Here is a 22,607-nt window from a genome sequence, read left to right as displayed (position 1 = left end):
TCTGAAAGCCAATATCATAATTTGTGGAGATCTCAACATTGACATAACACTAAAAACTAGTGATTGTCAGGTTCTTGAAAATCTTTTGCTTTCTTATAATTTATCCTGGGCAAACAAACAGCCTACTCGACTTTCTGCCAGCCTAGATAATGTAATTACCAATTATGGTCCTGAACTGTACAGTATAAGTGTTATTGACTATCTCCTATCTGACCATCAAGGTATAAGCTTCACTTTTAATACTCAAATAACTCAAAAGATATATCCAAATAGAGGTAAAACCATAATCGTGAGGCCCATAACAATAGAAGGTTTAGAGAGTTTCCAACTGCTTCTATCTTGTATTGATTGGCATGGTTTTTGCACAGACTCAGTAGAACAAACATGTTTTTCAAGTTTTTTGGGTAATTTCCTAGGCATTTTTGAGCAATGCTTTCCTAAAAAAATTCTAAACTCTATCCCCACTAAAAATAAAAAAAATCTCTGGTATACTGGGGAGTTATTAGCTCTTAGAAATGATTTACTTAGTTACTACCACTCTTACAAAACCAGTGGAAGCCGGCATGACAAAGAGGCCTACTTGAAATACAAAAGAGATTATTATAATTTAGTTAGGTGTGCAAAAAATAATGCTTACAAGGATTTTATATTGAATGCAAAAAATAAACAAAAGGCAGCATGGAGTGTAATCAATCAAGAAGTTGGTCATGGTAATGGAAAAGAAAATCTTCCTTTCACCCCAGATGCTGTAAATAATTTTTTCTTAAAAGCTGTTGAAGACAATTTGTTCTCTCGAAAAGTTGATGCTGCCAATATTGGTAATATGCTGCAAAATCTTCCTCCGAATAATTTAAATTTTAAATAGAATTTTGTTACTCCACTTGATATTATATCGACTGTTAAAAAATTTAAAAAATCCAACAGTAAGGATATTTATGGTCTTTCTAACTCCCTAATAAAGGACATTATTGTGCTCATTGCGGAACCATTAGCAATGTTAGTCAATTTATGTTTTGAGACAGGAGATTTTCCAACAGCTCTAAAATATTCCAAAACAGTACCTGTCTATAAGAAAGGTGATAAAGATGATTTAGCTAACTACCGCCCCATTTCCATAGTCCCCGTTTTTGGTAAAATTTTTGAAGCTATTATGAAAGATCAAATATGTAATTTTTTTGAGTTAAATAATCTCTTTTCCAAATCCCAGTACGGCTTTCGATCTGGGAAATCTACAATTTTGGCAGTAGAGTCCATAGTTAATTATGTCATTAATGCATTTGAAGAAAAGGAATCAGTCTCAGTGACACTATGTGATCTTAGTAAGGCCTTCGACTGTGTTAATCATTCAATATTACTAACAAAGCTAGAATATTATGGTATTAAGGGAGTTGCACTGAAACTAATGAAGTCATATTTGGATGATCGCCACCAATTGGTTGAACTTGATGGCTGTCGGTCTGCAGCTCTTAAAGTAAAATGTGGTGTACCACAGGGCTCTGTGCTTGGCCCAGTACTTTTCATTATCATGATTAATGATTTGCCCTGTAATATGAAACCTAGATCTGTTTTATATGCTGATGACACTACTTTTGTGCAAAAGTGTCAACATCCAGAAGATGCAAAGTTACGATCTAGCGCTACCCAAAAACAGGCTAAGGAATGGTTTGATATTAATCATTTACAATTAAATACTAACAAAACTCAGCATATTGTGTGCAGTCTTAAATCAAAAATAACTGATATTGAAACTGCTAAAATACTAGGAATTTATATTGATACAAAACTTAATTGGGAGACTCACATCAGTCAGACCTGTAATAAACTTAGTAAAGCTGTTTATATGTTAAGAAAGCTCAACTTTATCATTTCAAATGAGTATCGTTTAACACTTTACCATGCCTTCTTTCAATGTCATTTGAATTATGGTGTTGAGTTATGGGGTCATTCCCCTCATGTTAAACAAATTTTGCTACTGCAAAAGAGAGCTATTCGCTCTCTTGCTAATATACCACCACGTGATTCCTGCAAACCTTTTTTTATTAGGTATAGAATCATGACTGTATTTTGTTTGTATATCTTTAAGGCTCTGATTCATGTGAAAGTTAATCTAGAAACTTACCAATTAAGATCCAACCTCCATAACTATTCCACAAGAGGTAAATCGAATCTAAATACTACTTATTGTAGATTGTCATCAACTTACAACACATTTCACAATATGAACATACGACTGTATAACTATCTGCCTACTCAGTTGAAATCAGATGGTATCCAGAGTTTCAAGAATAGGGTATATACCTGGTTACTTGCTCACCCACTTTACTCATTGGATAAATTCTTTTGTGACAATCTTCATCACATTTAAGAAAGTATGTTTATATGTTAAATAATACTTATATTGACGACATTTAATATGGTTGTACCATTTTTAAAATGAATAAAGTATTATTATTATTATTGATCATGTTTCTAAGCAGCTGAATCAAGAGTTGACCTCAAATCCATGCCTAGGTAAGACTTGAAGCTCATTTGGTTAACAGGAAGTAATGTTACCCACTTGTCTAAAGGTATATCCAAGCCCTACCACACTTAGAAGCAAAGGGCATGTAAAACTCAAATGCTAGGGTATAGAACAGTTTTTTCCATGTTGCTCAATTAGATGTTACAAATAGTGACACAGCCAAATCCATTTGGCAATCTTCAGAGCAGTCACCAAGATTTAAATCTGAAAATGAAAGACTTATGCAATGCAATAAGCCCATTTGTCGATTCCTTTAATTGCAGTGTCTATGAGAATTAAAATAATAACATCAGAATTTCTTTCTCATTTTAATTAATGCCTATTTTCATCTTTAAAGGCAGCTATAAACTGATTTAGTCCTGATTAATGCAGAGGCAGGAAAGGTGAAAGCATAGCATTTTGATTGGTGATGCAATGTTGCGGACTGTGATAAATGGGAGAACATTAGACAGGCAAGATTGGGATAGGAAAATGATGGGTAGATTGGATGGAATGAAGGGAGATAGACGGCATGTGGAATTGAAGACTGGTTCACTGAAGAGTGAGATATATCAGACCACGTCTCACTAGTTGAGACATAGAAGTGTAGCAATAGTTAGTCCATGTCCACTCAAAACTTATCTTACACAGTAAACTGCAAAACAAACGACTTATTTAATCCTTGAATATGCAGGAATAGGGTTCACATAACATGCTCCTCTGGTGATATCTGACCATTAAGGAATCAAAATAACACAGTCATGAGATTCTGACCCTCTTTGAGAGTATCATTGGTAGGGTATCAAATGAATTTTACTGTTTCATTACTTTTCTTAGGGAAAATTAAATGCTAGTTGTTATCCATCATTCGTTGTAATTAAATGGCCTCATTTGAGCTCTTTCAAGTTCAAACTTAATGGCTATGTTTTTATCGCATATATGTAGTAAGAATTTATACGTTGTAATAATTACATATTGTCCTACTTTTCACCATCAAGGATGTTGTAGTTACGTATTTAAACGTCAGTATGGAACAATACTGCCGGTGCTTTGCTTTATTTACTTATGTAGCGTTTATTTTCCCCTCACAGAAGCACGACTGTTGCAAAATGTTCAACAATACGAGGCCAACTATGCTTTGTCTGTACCTTTAAGATTGTTCTCTGCTTTAAATTATAGCTGCCTCCCAACTACGGGTTAACATATTAAATATCCAAGTAAAACTTGATACGACACAGCCATGGACTAGCATCTTGATTATGACACACAGGCAGTCAAATTACCAATTTGTGCTTCTGCCACGCCTTCGTTCAATGCCACGAGAAAGATGTTGCATTTTCTACACCTTTAAATTACCATCTAGACTCCTGTAGGAATAAAAATGTGCTTCCCCTGATTTATGCTATACAAGCCCCAAATAGAGTTTAGAATTTCTCACTTCACTACGAAGTAAGGCTAAGCGATGACTTGTTGTCTCTTAATAAAATAACGGACGAATATATTTTTCAACCAATGCATCAATTAATATTAATAATTAAGCTTGAAATTCATTCATAAGAATAAAAGCATTTTCACCGCAGAAGAGGAGACAATAAGAACTTTTAACACTGCCCTTCCAGACGATAACAATATTTGTCCTAGCAGACGATAAAGTTATGACATACTATTTTAAACACACATATTCAATCACATTCATTTTCCATAAAAGATATCCGAAATAACAATTTGAGCACACCAAAAATAAGTTTAAAATCCGACATTTGGTTGCAAACACAACAATTAAGGTCGTCTATAAAACAGACTCAAGAGCCACGCCAATCATAATGAAGAAAATCATTAACTTTCGAGCCCCCAACATAAGATATAGTTGCCTGCCGCAGAAAATGTTCGATATGGTAATCCCTTCTCCATTGATTCCCCTGCAACGACTCTATTATGCATTTATGATTATGTTTCATATAGTCAGGCCACACACACACACACGATTTAAAGCGGTAACAATTGATGACAAATTTATGAGAAAAATTTATTTTAAAATAAAAAGTGACAAACGCTATGAAAAATTTTGAAGTACATTATCATATGCCAGCTCTTACGCGTTTCATAACAAAATTTTCTACCACCTTCAATTGTGGAATTTTTCTTCCTTGCATGCAAACACTTAAACAAATATTCATTTATTTTTCTCTGTGAACTATTTTCTATCATCAAATCGTCTCCTCTCAGTCCAGTGATTTTGAAAAACTGGGTCGAGCCATCTCACAGGTGGTAGTCAACAGCGGGAAAGTGAGAGGCCAGAAAAAGACGCTCGGAGAAGAGAGGGAACTCTCTAGTCTGTGCTCGCTTGCCAGAGAGAGAAGGTGCATTTTGATACTCATATAGCATTAACTCAGTCTTTACAGTGTTCCTTGGATTAATAAGTCTGATATTTTGGGAATGCCAAGTGAAATATTTCTGTGCAAGGTTTATATAGGGGTATAAGTAGCAGTTGCTCATTTAAGTCCAATTCCCGTCCAGCGGCATGCCTGTGCAGTGACGCCGAAACATTTCATCCATCGGTGAGCCCATCCATCTATTCTCCTACGGTAGCAGCTCATGTTAAAAATACAACTAGTATGGTTTTTGCCAATTATATTATTTGTGTGTAATCCAATAAACCTTTTAAAAAGTTATGTCTGAAATTGCATTCCCTCATAATCACCCATTCACTTCCGTGATGTAGGTCGCTTGACAAAAATTCTAGTAGATGCGTTTTCATTTTTTTAAATTGTCATTTTAGTTGATTTTTAGATGCTTATTACTAGAGGGTTTCTTGGGCATATCTTCTTTGGCAATTATCTTATACGATTCTGTACTCTTTTATCATTGAAAAACTAATTCTTTATTTTAAACGAAATGTTAATCCTTATTTGGCATACACATTTTTCTATTCTGTTTGAGACAGAAGTTTTCAAAACTTGGAAGGTGATTCTTTTTAGTTCTTAATTTTTTTTCCACAACTGTATCCTAATTTTTTTTAATTAAAAAAAACTAAAATTATTGTCTTCTTCCCTGGGGCGACATCAGAATTCTTTCCGAAGTCATAAATAAGATAATATTTCCCTGTTAGAAAGTCTCATTGCCTTTTAAACTACCGCAGGAATTTCTTTACCCGAAACTATGAATATTTTGAATTGATTTTTTAAATCTGTTGAAACTGGCGCGTTTTCTAAAGGAAATCATTTTGCAAGGCCACTGATAAAAGAGGCATCATTAACTTTCTATCATAATAAATGGATTCTAAAGGCTATCGGACACCACTAGGCACAGACTGCACAAAAAATAAGGGGCTGAACTATTTTGGTGTCGAGGTGTACTACTATGAGCCCTCCAAGGCTTAGAGCGCGCTTCCTTCAGTAATTGAATCATACGCGCATGCTGCGCGCTCATAGTACTTCCACATCCCCTTTCTAACATTTATTTTCATTACAATTTTATTACAATCGTACTTTTTCCCACACATTAAGATCGCCCGATCTTAGGCAGGGAACAAGGCGGCAGGTATTGAGAACTCCATTGGCTCGCGCACTCGCGTAAATAAATCGATTATTTTTGCTTGGACGGCACTGCATCCCACCTTGGCCTCACTCTCAATTTGTATTGGGTTTCACAGGGCAATATCGGCCTTGCCTTTTGGCGAGGTTGGTTAAAAAATTGAATTTTACTCAAGTTATCACTCGTGACCATGAAGCTTTTCCGTCGGTGCATGACGATGATTTTTGCATCCAGTTACCGGAAATTCCGTCGTCCGGGATTTGGTATCCTCACCGGCCACTCCCACTTTGCGTGCATCTATCGCGAAGCCTCCGCGACATAAGAATTCCTCACTGTGTGCGTAATTTATTTAAATTATAAAGTGTTTAATACAAGGTGTAGAGTATACAATTTACACATTTTAAAACACTGCAAACATTATGTGGTGTATTTGATAGTGTGATGGCCATATAATATCGAGAAAATTACAAACTCAGAGAGAATTTGATGAGGAATGCGGAGATACCACGAACCGTCACCATGGGCACCATTTTTGGAACTCATTGGGGCAATGCATTTAATATAACATTTATTTCGTAATCACATCAACTTCACTGAAATTAGAATTTTTATTTCCGCGTAAACGCAATTCTAACCAATTGTTACACGGATGGATGCGTGGATGTGGAGTCTATTGTTTTATTGCTATTTCCCTTCAGAATTAATTAAAATCCTAGGCTGATAAAGGATCGTAAGGCGAAATCCATTTCATAGATATTTCCTGTTGCCATCTATCTTTCGTGAGTTCATCAGACGAGGGCTTAGACGAGGCCGAAACTCAGCCTAAATTTCACTTGACCAAGAATTTAATTCCCTTTGTATCATTACTTTCTCCCGAATAAATAGAGACCTCACGAAAACAGTCGTTGAATATAGCACCACAGAGGGCCGGATTCTCACAGCTGTTTTTCTTCGAAGGAAGGGAAACATAATGAAAAAAGACGGATTTCTCCTTGCATTAAACTCACTCACCACTGCCGAATGAGTTCGCATTTGAGTCCTGCTCTTCTGAACTCTCCAAAAAGCCCCATCCGCGACGACATACATTCGGCGCCACAACTGACGGATACTGAGAGGTGTTAAAAAACATTAGACTACTCGAGGTATTCATCCGCATGCATGCATTTTAAATCGAATTAAGTAAGATCCTCAAGTATTTCAGTCAATTTACCAGGTAAAGTGGAATTTAGATGATGCTTTTAGCGATATTTCTGTTTCGCAGGCGGATACTAGGAGAAAAAAATAACCGTTAGCGAAAAAATACGTATTAGCATGAGAGCCTTCAGTTTGAAATCTCACGGGTATGGAGGAAGACTAATGAATCTTCCTAATTAGTATTTACCTTCCCTCTTCCAGAGACGTCATTTTGTTTCAGGGTGCATTACTGTAGGATATAAGCTGGGTTTAAAATAATCATGGTGTATAAGGGGCAATTCAAATTGATAGAAACTCCAGTCAATAGATTTATTCCCTCACTGTCAGCAGTCTACATTAGTTAATCGAGCTTCAGTTACAGCCCGTATTTTCTGTATTTTTTTTACCGAAACATTGAATTGATTTAAAAAATGGAAATCCATCCATTGCGCAGCGAAGGGTTTTGGAGAATCGCTTTAGAATGGAGTGGAGGGACGGCTTTACTTACACATTCGCAGTCTTTGTAACTCGATGCGTGTCTCGGAACCAGTGAAGCGGAGGGAATTCACTTTTACGGGCCGCGCGTCTAGGAGCTTCATTCCAGAAAGTGACTTCTATGATTGCTGTTATTCAGCAGAAAAGAATTCGCGAGATGCTTGCTATTGAAGGTGCGTTTGTTGTAGAGTTACATAACGGAAGTAGTACAAAGAGAATTGCTATGTCGATTCTACTATTACGTCTACTACTTATTGTCTAACAAACCCATCGAAGTCGCATGATGTAGCACGTAGCACATGAGGGCCTACAACGTAAAGAATTTTCATCCTATCGTTCATTAAGGAAAATACCCAAGGGAATAATGTCTGCAATCTAAAAATATTCCAAAATAAGTGAAAAAGGATAATAGAAAATTGGCATTAATTAAGGCGCGCTGGTTCGTTTATGAGAGGTCAATTTTCCGCTGTTTCCCAGTTCTGACAAATAATTTGTAAAATCACTAATGAATGTACTAGAAAGAACTCTGTCCCGGGCCCATGAAATTTGTAGACACAGAAATGCATTAAATATACGAATTAATGCGTGAAACAAGGACCAGCATTTACACTCCGGAAAATAAATGTCGTTGCCGCCGGAATTACCAGTTCTATTCGCCACCCTCGGGTAGAAGCTCCTCAATACACGTCTTCACTGATGACTGTGACTTTTATTCGCCTATTATTAAACATTATCTCTACCTTCTTCTCGATTGAAATTCATTAACAAGGATCAATGCAGAACTAATCTCTTAAGGGATAGCACCAAAGGAAATTTGTAGTTATTTTGTTAAATTGAAACAACGTCAACAATAGTCGTTCACAAACCCAACCGCATAACTGCGACGGAACTGATGATAGTAATCTTGCAACACTGGCATCTCACGCGCTTCTGTTTCCTCATAAATTTGAGAAATCGTCGATTTCAACTCACGCAGTCTTTCCTGGACCTTCTGTTCACGTGTATTCCGGTGATTGGCCACCATGCCTTCGAAAAAGATCCCTTTTTTCGTCCGAGGAGGCAATTTTTACGAAATTTCACATAAATTTAAAGGCGTATGAGGAAAGGGGTGTGTTTTCTGCATCGAAACATGAGATTTTGTCTCACAGGAAAGTGCATTCCTAGATGTTATCCGTCTCCTCCGTTTGCCTATGCACCTTAGCATTTTTATGCAAACTTTTCTTGTTTATGAAACAATTCCAGCTCCCCTTTAGGTGACCAGCCAGGTTTTTGATAACTTCAGCACAATATTTAGATAAAGACCCGGGGCGTATATTTGCAATTGCATATTTTTGCATTTTTACAGATTTATTTACATACAATAAACTCGCCCAGCTTTACCAAGCACATGGTCGGAACGTATCACGCAGGCATTGCCAATGAAATCGTATATTTTTTTACCCCTGAATGGGGGTGGAATAAAATTATCGCTCATCTTACTCCACTGTCGAATTTCGCCGAGGGGAAGCCATCTTCATCGTCTGTGGCGGTTGCGTAACGCTGGAAAACGAGAGCTGCGGCTTCGTCGCATCCTTGAGAAAGAGGGTTTGCGGATCTCAAGGTACTCCATAGATCAAGGTGCAAACCTCGCTCCGCCTTCACTTTCTCGACTCTCAAAAATAAAAAGAGAGTTTCCGTGCGGTTTCTCAGTGATTAGCGGGTCGCGTCGTTAAGGCTTGAAAACAAATCCTGCGGGGAAGATGAGCTGTGGTGGCATGCATGCGCTAAGGGGAATGCTGTTAATCCTGGTGAATCTCACAGCGAAGATCAAGGAGTTCACCTGTTTTAAATTCCTTGGGTACTTCAATTCTTGCACGTTCTTTCGTAAGAAATGACGATAAAGAGATCGACAAAAAACGACAGCAAAATCAACTGCAAGGTTTCGAAGGGAGCAGTTGCTCACCTTGAATATTGTGAGCCCGTTTCAATTAAAGAAAGTATACATTTCTTCGTCATTCGTAGCCGTCTGAAATAAGTACAACCCTTTTTTGGGTGAACTGCCTCGCGTCGAGCTCTGACGACGAATTTTATGAACTCCTGACTTGTCTCCAGACGGGCAGTACTTGAACATGCGCTAATATCGTCCTCATGCCTAGGCAGTTTTTCAATTCAAGTTAAGAATGATGCTATTCCTCCAGAGGGATAAATCCTTTAATTTACGATTAAAATATACAGTATTGTGCATAAATATGCGGTAATATTTATGGAAGTGAGATATTTTCAAAGTTTTGAAGTCTTTTTAAATTTACCCATCTTTATTTGGTAGTACAAAGCAAACACATTGAACCATTAAGTTTAAGAAAATACAGTCTGACCGAAAATTAGGATTGATTAGCATCACGAAGTTTTTGCAGCCTTCTATAAATTGATATTTCATAGTCAGTTCTCTAAAAAAACTTTTAATAGATGATTGTGAATTCTTGGTTTATCTGCGTCGGTTATCAATATGTTTCACGCCCCGTAAACTTATGAAAGCCATATATAATTTCGTTTGAAAAAGTAAATGTAAGATTTTTTCATATTTTATTCTCCCGCTAAATTAGGAGGTATCCCCACGGTGGACCATAAATTCAGATACACTTATGTATAGCTGTACACATTTTTTTCAAATTTGAACCCAAATAAACCTTTCCATGCAATGCTCCGGAACGCCAGACATATGCAAGGAAATGGCTCCACCGTGACGAAGTCTCCAGAGGAGGAAAAACGTTGTTAAAGTGCTTATTTCCACACAAAATCATGCTCCTTTTTTCCCCTAATTATTTTAATGGCTAGAATTCAATTTTCCTTTTAATTTGTCCATTTGAAAGTTCAGAATGACCCCATTAACTTGTAACTATATTATTATTAAGTGAAGAAAAACTCCATTGATGTTTTCTTAAATTATGCATCCAGCCAGAAACGGTACCCCATAATTTTATGATAATAATATGTTGGATTTTAAAGATATTTCCCAAAATTATGAGGGTTAAAAAGAAACTTTACACTTCCACAATAAAGATTTAATATTTCACGGCCATGGTTTCGATGATACGCAGCATGGAAACCATGGTCGTGAAAAATTAAATCTTTATTGTGGAAGTGTAAAGTTTCTTTTTTACCCTCATAATGAAGGAATTCCACAAAGTTAAACCTGAAACTGTTATATTTCCAAAAAATGTATTGGTCCCTATCTATATGGCACTGCCTTCATTCGTGTACGTTCTAACCCCTGCACTTAATTTGAAACGTAGATTGCTGTTCTGGATTTACATGTATGCAGATACTTCAGAGAATGAAATGGCAGATTCATAGGAATCAGTCATTATTCTCACTATCTCACACAAAGTTCATTAATCATAAATATAGCATAGTTTTTATATGTGTTCATCAGCAGGGTCTTATACCACTCTAATCGTTACAAATTATGCCTTCAAGACCCAATTCCATACGCAATCCCTTCTACGTAGATACTCCCATCCGTTCTTTCTCCCTCGAGAAATTTGTTGGTGTTCCCGAAAGGGAATATTGCTCGTTAAGGTTAGGATAGGAGTTCATTATATTTGCAAAATTTTCCATCAGCCTAATCAGCTATGTGAGGAAGCAAGCCAGTTCACCTGCTATAACGCCCACAATCGTAAAAGCACCTTCAACTCTTCGCCTCGAACGGAAAAATCAGGTTTGAGCTTTCATAAGGTTCACTCAACTCTATCAGAATGCTTAACACTCCCAAGTTGGCTGTGACATCTTAGGCAGGCGGTGGATGTAGTTTTACGAGACTTATTGGGAAAGTCAGTTCAATTCATACGTATTTCTCAATTCGTTACGGTACGGATAGGCGTCAAATCGGTTCTGATTCAATTTGCAGAGTAAGGACATACAAATACATAAACCTTCGAGAGATTAGAAGAGGAGTGAAGGCATAAAGTAAATAAGAAAAATAAATCACTTTGCAGCTCTTCGAAAATGTCATCAATAAGACCTGTATAATGAGAAATATGATGTTTTTACGTAGCAATTTTTATTTATAAACAATTTATAATGGCCGTTTCCAGATTTTTACGAAAAACAGCAATAAAAAGAATCCATCGAAATAAATTAGCGAACGAAGAATGAAATAGGGTTTATTTATTAATTACTCTAAAGGTCGTAAGCACAGGCGACACTGAAGAGAAGATCTGGAAACTATACATTTATCTTACGTCAACTATAGGAGCTTGGACTCTCGCTCAGTGCAGTCATTGGACAGGATCTAGACGCGGATAGTGGTTAAAATATTCACAGCTGATGAATTTTCCATCAGTTTAGAAGATCATATTCTCTAGTTATCAAAAAGGGTCAGTTCCGAGGACCAGATGTAACGCGCGGGTGCACATTTTATTACAGTTAACACTCTGCTGAAGGATTTTTAGAAAATGAAACAGCTTCCGCTTAGTTGTCAGGAGATTTGGAATTCCTAAATTCAAGCTTTTTTCACACATGAACTTTACAAAAATTTCCTGGTTAGTTTTATTCTTATTTTTTCCAAGGAAAGTTAGATCAATTTGTGTTATTATCTCTTCTCTATAAGCAAGAAGAATGTGTATCATTACATCGCTGTAATAATATTTTATTTCTTCAATCCAACTGGTCATTTCGCGTATTCAGCCATATCCCAGTCTCTCCTAGCTTTAAACGCATAACTTTGGGTCCCATGATTACTGCCATGGCATGGCATTAGCGCGACCGATAAATCAAATGCCTAGATCCTTAAAAGGTAGGTAATATGATCCTGCTAAACAAAGTGACGAGTTTTATTTTAAGAAAATTTTTTTTATTATTTTAAAAGAAATAATAATGCGGTCCAGTTAGGTAAAAATTATTGATGGGATTTCTAGTGCCTTACCGGAAATGTATCCCTGGAAGATCACTCTACAGGTTAAAGAACTTTGGAATTCTCTTTTTCCCTTCTTTGGAAATTTTTTGGATGAATTTATATATATATACAAATAATAAATATTTTATATATATATATATATATATATATATATATATACTCATATATACAGAAACAGATATAAGGAAAAGGGATAGGAACACACATAAACGACGAACACAATAGAGAAGAAGAACGAAGAACACAATAGAATTTGGCGGGATTTCGTGTTTGAATGTGTATATATATATATATATATATATATATATATATATATATATATATATATATATATATATATATATATATATATATATATATATAAGAGAGAGAGAGGTAGAGCGTTGAACTACTGATCGGAAGGCCCGGGTTCGATTCTGCGCACCTGCAGCTCCACCCAAGCTATGTGAATTTTTTGGCACCAGATTTCCTGGGAAACCATAAGCGACACAGGGAAACGTATTGGCCCCCCTACCCTGAGGTTTGAATTTCATACGCCGTCGGGCTTAGTACTGGGTGGAACTCTACCATCCTTCGGGTTGATTACTGTAGTTATGGTTTATATATATATATATATATATATATATATATATATATACGAGTATAAATATATATATATATATATATATATGTACATACATATATATGTATATATATATATATACATTTTTTTACGAATATACCAGACATTCTTCAGCTAACCATGTTGCCATTGCATTTCGTTCCGATCAAAAAAATCCCGGAAACACGTTATTCTCTTCCAAATCATTTCACTCTCCCATGAACTCGACAATCCGACAAAAGGTCAGCCTCAAAATTAGTGAGAGCTTTGGGGTCTTCGTGACGTCATCCAACCAGCCCTCCATACTATACGGCTTCGTTGGTAAATACGTTGGGCAATTATATAAGAATATCGGTGGTCCATTGAAAATCATCGATGGGTCGTCCATAACAATTTCAGTTATGCAATGTCCAGTGAAGGTCCAATAGACGCATTCAATTTTTCATTTCAGTATTAGTCAGTTATTTCATTCAGTAATTTTATAGTATTTAAATACGGCCTGACATTGCAAAGTACGTAACTGCTTGCGACACTGCCTCGTATTATGTAAAATTATCAGGAAAAGGCTTCAATTAAACAGAAGATTCTATTTACTCCGTGGGACTTTGGGGTATTTTACAAATGAGACAATGAGAACGGAAATGGAGATCAGGAAGATGTACCGCTAAATCTGTAAAAGAGCGGAGGCACTACAAGCCAAGACCTTGTATTGGCATAACGACAGAGGAATTCTTATAGCAACGCATTATTGGATCTGACAAAAAATAATTTTTTTCTACTGAACCTCTCTCATGTCAGAATAATATTCTTGGTTCTTAAGAGATAGGATTATTTTACCATATTTCTATTTAAATTGATGAATCGAGGAAACAGAATGTGTGCTCGAAATTGAGAATTCATGCAGGCTGCATATGAGATTCTCACTCCTTGGAAATATGAAATCTACCCCCATTGTATAATATCTATTGACAACTTTAATCATTTTTTCCATTAGTGTCGCTATTAATAGCGGAGGTTTTCGGTTTAATGACGAACTTGGTGGAGGAAGAGAGAATGCCTGTCCGCATTAACCATGAAGAAATTCCTAGATCCGTCCTGGCTCTGAAGTCATCCCGAAATGTTTTGAATTGCGAGGCATTGCGAACGGAAGAGGTACCAGACATTCCTCAGGGTTGGTTGGGAAACCCACCGGTCATATCAAATTGGCAGAAACTTTTAAAGGCGTCACGGGCCGCTCGAAATAATTTGGCTCTGATGAAAACGGCTGCTTGGTTCCCAAGTCGATCGAGTTTTCGACAACTGATGATTGAGTCCCGTGTTAAGTTAAGTTCCCGGTACATGCTATTGTATATCCCGTCTAAAAACCCAAGCGTTGCAGAATTTTCCAGGTTACCAGAACTGTGCGACAAACCACAGCTGGCACCGGGAAAGGAATTGCACCCCTCACTCTGAATATGTGAATTAAACTCGTTAGTGCAAGGTATTAGTTCGGGGTGATTTCTACCTTCACCGAAGTAAACCGACCTTCTGGTTGATTGCTGTGATTGTGATCATGAGTGCTCCTCGGATTCATTTCCACGCCAGGAGTAAATTGTCGTGCGGCCACGTCGCGGGGAAAGGCAAAACATGACAGGGACTGGGAATGCAGTTTGTGCTTATAACACATGCTTACTTCGGTGGAATAACGACATAAAAGGGCGTGGTCCTCTACAATAATCAGCTCCGCGTGTCCTTCGCCTCCCGCCATTGAGGAGGGAGTGGGGAGGAGGATGGTGGGGGGTGGCGGCCTTGGAGGAAGACGACCTTTCCCTCCACCGGACGTCCCTCAGCAAAAATCCGATCCAATTCGTGGAAGGTTTCGCACGCCCGGCGTCACGCTCCTTAATGCGTCGAGCAGCAGTAACTGGACCGGTTGAAGTCTCCGGGAGGGATTGACTGGGCGGGCGGTCGGAGTGGGGCCCCGAGCGGACCATATTTCATCGGCCCGGTTCAAGTCCGTTAGTTTTGAAATGGAATCGGCGATCCTCGGTCGGTCCCCGGGATTATACGAAGTCTCTGGGGTGGAACTGCTCTAGCCTCCTTCACGTTATCTTATTGGGCGAGGAAATTCAGTTGGCAGGAGAGAAGTGCGGTAACAGTCAACATATTATAGGTAAATACAGCATGTTCCAAAGCCAACTTGTTATTTAATCAATTTATTGAATGACATTAATTTGATATTATTACTTGAAATGAAGCAGATGCAGTGCCGACACTCGGACGAATTCTCACCTAATTTGGGGGCGTCGAAAAGTATTTATAATGGTTCGATTGATGACGTTACGAGCCTTATCCGCTTGCTAGCAGCACTTCAAACTTGACTCTCATGCAGGACCGCCAGTATTAGAAAAAAACAGATAAATGGGTTTTCCTATTTTCAAAACCTATCTGTAACCGTCGTGAAACGTGGTGTCCAACCACGTTCTGAATGTCCGCAACCAAGTTCAGTTTTAGTTTCAGTTGCCGAGAAATACCAACGAATTAATGTTTCGCAGGAAAAACCATTTTACGCATGTACATTAACCCAATATTGTTAAGACTGGCGTAGTCTGTGCATTTTTTAAAGTCGTGATCTGTGAAGAACGCGAAAGTGTAGAAATAATGAGGCTGCTTAAAAATGTTGGTTCTCGAAGAAAATTCGGTCAAGATTGAACTGCATCGCACCACCGCTTGATGCTCAATTAAGATTAAATTTACGGGCACAGTGATGATATGTTAGAGCGGCTTACTGGTGGAGATTTAATGCATTGACCTTGTCGAAAACCCAGATGAGTGGTGTGCATGGAAGTTGCTTTTCTTGGGGAAGGAGTGTATTATATTGGGAGCGGGGTGCATATTTTATAATATCTTTTGTAAGAGATTTCATTACTGATGAATGTTTAACGTTTTTGAGGACTAGGAAGAAAAAAATATGGTGTCAAAAAATCATCCACTTTTAATTTCTTTTCCCACCCAATTCTAAAGGACCATAACCTGTTAAAATAGTGGCTTTTCTGGCGAAATAACAAAACATCTATTAACAAGAAACAGGTGTTAATGGGGAGAAAATGACGATTGGAAGAACAGGAAATGAAATGCGGAAAGCACTAATAGCCCTAGAGAAATAGCGTGTGAAGTAAAAACAACAGGAAGTGCTCGTGTGTCCTTGGCTTCTGAATTTGAATTACTAAGCAGAAACAGAGATGCTACGATTTAAACTCATTCGCAGCGTAAAATACCGAAATTACGTAGCTAAACGCGGGCCGTTGGGTAATAGCAACAATAATTTTGAGCGTTAATCACATTTCGCAAATGGAAAGGACAATTACCGATATCACTCGATTGTCAATTTTTGGTCGTCACGATTTTTTTGCAATTAGTAGTGACCAAAATATGTGAAATGATTCAGTAGTTATAAAAAAATCTTCAAAAACTTTTATTGCGGCGTGAACATCGGGAGTAAACCAATTCCAGAAAGGAGTCACTTAAAAGTTATCAAATTATATGTATATTGTCCATGCACTTAAAATAAATCTATTTTCTGGTCTTTTCAAATACACAATGATCCTCAATATACGTGTAATGTTCCAGTAAAAATTACGTAAAATATTTCGATATTTCGTTAAATTAATATTTTATCACTTACTGTTTAATATTCAATCACCGGTTGTGAGTAAATGAAAGACATTACTTAAACTCTCGCGAAGAAATGAATCATCCTCTGAGAATTTGAAATGTGGCCTCGTTCTTCGATGGAGATCTCATCGAGACTCTACATTCATGCTTGACCTATTTAGTTAATTCTTTGAGGTACCTTATGGGGATGTGCACTATCTCCTTCGGTAAATCTTCTTCCGACAATAAGCCTCCTGGGATTACCCCTTATTGTTTGTTCCTTGGGGGACGCGGTAGTCTAGTGGGTAGAGTGCCTCCAATACTGACCGGGTTCGATTCCCGGGGACGTCTCTGGGCACCCTCAACTTCACCCGAGCTGTGCGATTTTTCGGGTACCAGATCTTCCTGAGAAACCATAGATAGCTCAGGGAAAGGATCTACCCCCCTGTTAACCTGATGCGTGACTTTCACACGCTTTTGCGCTTAGTAATAGGTGACCCTCCCAACCTATCCAAACAGCCATATACTCCGTAAAATACTTTTTAATGTTAAATTTAATACAGTTAATCTTAGTTGGAGGTGATAGACCAGTAGTAGAGCGCTGGGATACTGACCGGAAGGACTGGGTTCAATTCCCTCTGGACAACCAAGTTGTGCGGCTTTTTTGGTACCTGATATTCCTGAGAAACCACAGGCCGCATAGAGAAAGGAGTTGGCCCCCCTTTCTCTGATGTGTGAATTTCACACGCTGTTGGGCTGGGTACTTGGTAAACTCTGCCCTCACGGATCCAACCAGCCTTCGGGTTTATAACTGGTTGTATTTTAGGAATTGTGGGGGCAACACTTAAGAAATATATATTCACTACCTAACTCCTCGTATCTTCACATCGCATTTTCTTATTTCCCATGATATAAATGGTATAAGGTTCAGAGTTTCTCTGAAAGCTAAGATACGGCAGAGATGCAGCTGAATGGCACCAAGAAATAACCAGGCCTTGAAACTTGAAAATTCTTCCATTTGCAAGAGGGATTTTATGCCTAGATTTGGAAAAGATTTCGGCGTACCTACGCATTCTCTTTCAAGCAATTCCTTCTAAAATTATCCGAGTAAGAGCACTCCTCACACGCGGGACAAAATTTAATCCACCAAGATATTATAACTATCCTGTATCACGCTGGACATGGAAAATTTTGTGTAAATAGGCGTTCTAACCCAGAAGCTAAAGTAAGCAGCCTTACCGCACTACTTTTTGAAAACATAATTTTCATGTATCGTGCTAGATATCTAGAAAAAATGGTGAAAATGCGCGATCTAGCCCAGAAGCTGAAGCAGACAGCTTTACACCAAAAATTTTAGAAATGATCAGCATGCGATACTTTCGCGGTCTAATTATGACAAGAAAGCTGGGTCACATCGCTTTTTCGACTATCTCCTGCGATAAAAAAGTAAAACGAATCTTATTGTAATCATCATTTTTTATGGAATGAGATGGATACGGTCTGACGATCAGGTAAGAGCCTTCCCAGTACATTTTTTCCGCATGTTTGGACACTAAACATTTGGAAACCGTCTCCTTAGCTTATTCGCCGTCTTATTTCGAGTGCCGCCCAAAGACTATCTTGAGACTTTTTCTCAGCCTTCTCGAACCTTTTATTTCCTTAGTCACGCCGTTTCCCCGCATATTTCAGCATTATGGAGTTTGGAGCCTTTCCTGCCCCCAAGCCACCCGCGCGTTGAAATCACTCATGCATATCAGTGGATTCGTTTTAAAGCCTCAGAAAAAATGAGAATGCATCATATTTTCTTCCACCAAATGGATTTCATATTGACAAACTGATGCAATTTTCAGCATGTTCTTGGCTTGGGATTTATTTTTGACAACCCACAATAAATAATCGAGCGTGTTTTCACGTCACTCTGTTAACTTTAATTAAATAGCGGGTGGACTATTTTTCATCAATACGAATCTATTAACTATGTGCCATCCACTCTCGTCACTTATTGCTCCGATTTTAGCTGAGGTGATATAATTAATTTTATAAATTTATGTACGATCATCGATCATTCCGTATGGGTACAATCTAAGACGAGTTGCAATATTAAATGGTATCTATTGACAATTGTGTTTCAAAAAACACGTTTTTTAAGCTGACTCAAGTGAACTCAAAAATAGGGGTACCGCATTTCTAGTAAATGATGGTAAAATATCTCATATTTTCAAATGAAAAATTAAGTTACGAAAATATTTAGCATTATTTTCATTGTGTATTCTGAAAAACATCTCGCCAACCAGTTGTCAGTTTGTATACTGTTTTCATAAATTCCGGTCCCGTGAAATGCAAAGCATTCCTTTCACCGAAAATCTTTCGCAAATGCAGCTTTTCACTTTTCAACTGTCGTGACTTGGGAAAAATACCTCGAATTCATATGCCCCGCGGGCAACTGCGGCCTCACGGAAGGCATTACGTTCCCCCTCCCTTCCCCGTGACTGGATCTGAAACCTGCTTTCCGACGCAGAAATCAAGCTCGCGTTTCCGATCAGGGCATGATTTTCCACTCCCCATAAGTCAGCGCTCCCGCGGCCCCTCCCGGCGACATGATGTCATTCCCTCTACGCCGCTCGCCCACCGAAAAACCCCACTGGCCGCGCGTGGGGCCCACGTGAACGCAAGCTCAACACGCCCTTTGGTTGCAGAAGACATGCCCGTTTTACTTGAAAATTTGACCGTGTTTACAAACTTGATGAGAGTCGACGCGACATGGTAGCCTGGTGGGTTTTACTGCGTCTAGTTGCAGGCAGGTAGGCGCGGTCTTCTAATTCAGAATGTCCCGCTTAGATCGAGCGGATTAATTTTATAGGTACTGGAGTTTCCTGTAAAAACAGGGGGCACAGGGAAAGGAACTTCTCCCAACCCTGAACGTATGAACGTAAGGATTTGAAGTATTATTGATAGTACCAGGTGGGCTCTACTCAAGCAGAATTTCAGGTCGAAGACAGATTCGTTTAAGGGTCACTTAAATCAAGACAACACATATTAGCGAAATATCAATATCCCGATAGGTCTATGGAAGTATTGGCTCTGTTGATTTTTCAAGAAGACTTTCATGCTCGCGAAATAACGATAGTTACGTGCTATGATAGACAGACTTCCTGCCATATACCATTCCAGTAGCTTGTGAGGTAGCATGTATATTTACAAAGGCTTGGAGGATAATTCAGTTTTGTGCGAAATTCTAACCTATTAAAGCGGGGAAAGAGTAAAGTTTCGGGGCGTGTATGGACGTCACTAATTTATACAATATAATGAATAGCTTTGGGAATAACTCCTTTTAATTAACATTATCCTCGGAGTGGGAGATATCAATCTTTGTATCTACATCAACAATATATCCCACAAGCAGGCGAAAGCGCGTGTGGCGGGGATTATTAGGTGACCCGCAATCCGATTTTTAACGTCAGTTTCACTAACCGTTTATGCAATATGCAAGATACTGAATCATTTCAGCATAGGAATTCTAATTATTCCTGATCCACAAATAATATGTATTTTTTCAAACAGAATAACTACGGGTCCCGTATTAATACGTAGGGCAGTTCCTACTAATGAGCTATACTTTTCGAAACATGAAAATGAGTTCACGAACTTTTTCCTGGCTGTGTCGATTTTACCGCGTAGTTTTGAATAATTCGTCGAATATCGTTTAAGCTCATCAGGCAAACCCAGTCGTGGAGCCAAAGTTTTTGTCTCTCAGGGCGCCCCATGATTTTGCCGCCCCCCTGTCTGCCCTTCACCATCTCCCCCCACTCTTCTCCGAGATTTGCATTTTCACCCTATTCACAGCTCGTTGAATAAATAAAATAATCGTACTATTCCAATGAAAATTTAACGGTACGACGTTTTACAGTATTTTGATGCCGATCAACGGTGAAACCAGTCGCACCATTGATTCTTTGCGAAGTTATACTATTTTTCTTTTTCAGTGGAAATTTAAAACTTCCAAGAAGTGAAGCCCGCGGTAGTAGAGTATGCACAGTTAGGAATAATTTACCCCGGTTCCCCGACTACTGCACTACTTAGACTGAAAGTGCCTCCAGAAGCGGGCTGTCCTCTCCGCCCTCTAGCTACATACATACATAGGGTGCATTTCATTGTGATTTTCGAAATTTAGCATTTCCTGCAGACCTCCTGCGCAGCGTCGTTAGCGACTTAAGGAGCAACTGGAGTTCATCACGTCGTCCTCTTAATATATCGGTGTACAACCCGGCCCAAACTCCTTTTTATGAGGCCCGCCACCGCAGAATTTATTTCTATTTACACGATAATTGATATTCCACATCATAATTTATTTTTTATTAAATTACTTAAATATTTAATTTCGTTGATAAATTAATTTGAAAATAATTGTTTTCATTTACCCGATAATGTAATAATAATATGTAATTCAAATCATCTATGAACTACTGCATTCCTAAGGAGGCTCGCATATTCAGAAAATGTGAATTGTGCGAACGTTGGCAATGTCTCAATATCAGTGGCTCATTACGAGTAAGGCGGCTGATTTGTGCATTCAGCTATAAAATTACTCAATTACAACAATGAGCCCTTAGCCCCCACACTCGTCCTTACCTAACACACTTATCTCGGCGTCTCTTCCACTTTTCAAAACAATCGGCGAAGTCCTTTTTCGGAAGTCATCAGTAGCCTCGTAGCATTCTCCTTTATTTCGTCAACCGACGGTTTGGGGTTGCGGTAGTCCAGGGGGTAGAGCGTTGACTGACTGGAGGGGTCGATTCCCGGGCAAGTCTCTGGGCACCTGCAGCTATATACAAGCTATGTGATTTTTTGGGTACCAGATCTTCCCGGAAAGCCATAACCGGCACAGGGAAAGGAACTGGCCCTCCTACCCCGATGAGTGAATTTCACATGCCGTCAGGCTTAGTACTGGGTGAACTCTACCATCACCTACCAAACCGACCCTCGGGTTGATTACTGTGTTTATAGTTTATATATATATATATATATATATATATATATATATATATATATATATACAGATGATTTCGTCGATGTAACACGGAACTGCCGAATAGTACATTACACAGTAACAAATAATGTAGAAACACAAAAAAAGATCACTCACACGTTATTTCTTGATAATTTTGACGGAGTTATATATATATATATATATATATATATATATATATATATATATATATATATATGTGTGTGTATATATATATATACACACACACACACACGCAAAAATTGACCCTTTTGATTTCCCCTGATGAGCCCATTACAATGAGCGGACTTCGAATACTTTTCTATTTTTTTGCGAAAGGTGCGCTCGTTGATTCATTTCGTAGAAACTTCATTGTGGATGCCTAAGAGGAGAGATTGCTAATTTAAAAGAATATTATTTTTAAAGTTGCTACATTATATTTAATCATGTCCGAACCTAACGGGTTTGGAGAAGAGGATAGGGCGTTCAAAATTGGGGTAATTGTAGGTCCCTTAAGAGGTTCAGATTCCTCGTCGGAGGAATGCGGGGGCGATTTGATCAGGCGAGGAAAAGAGATGTGCGTGGGTCTAAGGCGCAATCTAGGTGATGGATTGGAAAGTGCGTTTTTAGCTTTCATATTCATAAGCCGTTCTACTGAGTATAATATGATTAAATCGTTTTTTTAGTATGTTATTACATAATATCATTTGACATGTTTTTGAACTCGAACTTAATTACTTCCGTTCAAGGACAACTTTTGTTTGACAGTGCT

The 22,607-nt window shown here is 38.2% G+C and overlaps 1 protein-coding gene across 1 annotated transcript in view; it reads left to right on the top strand.

Annotated features, from left to right (window-relative positions):
* The first annotated feature begins 4,884 nt into the window (after positions 1–4,884).
* LOC139691771 (chondroadherin-like protein) overlaps positions 4,885–22,607 on the top strand; it is a 60,360-nt gene continuing 42,637 nt past the window's right edge. Inside the window, exon 1 of the mRNA XM_071589631.1 lies at positions 4,885–5,058. The gene's annotated coding sequence lies outside the window, so the exon portion shown is untranslated. The remainder of the gene's footprint in view (positions 5,059–22,607) is intronic.

Source organism: Hetaerina americana, unplaced genomic scaffold (genome assembly GCF_022747635.1).
Source record: "Hetaerina americana unplaced genomic scaffold, ioHetAmer1.1.p SCAF_1, whole genome shotgun sequence".
NCBI classification, from domain to species: domain Eukaryota; kingdom Metazoa; phylum Arthropoda; class Insecta; order Odonata; family Calopterygidae; genus Hetaerina; species Hetaerina americana.
The sequence above is the reverse complement of the archived record's forward strand: the minus strand, read 5'-3'. Positions and strand labels throughout refer to the sequence as shown.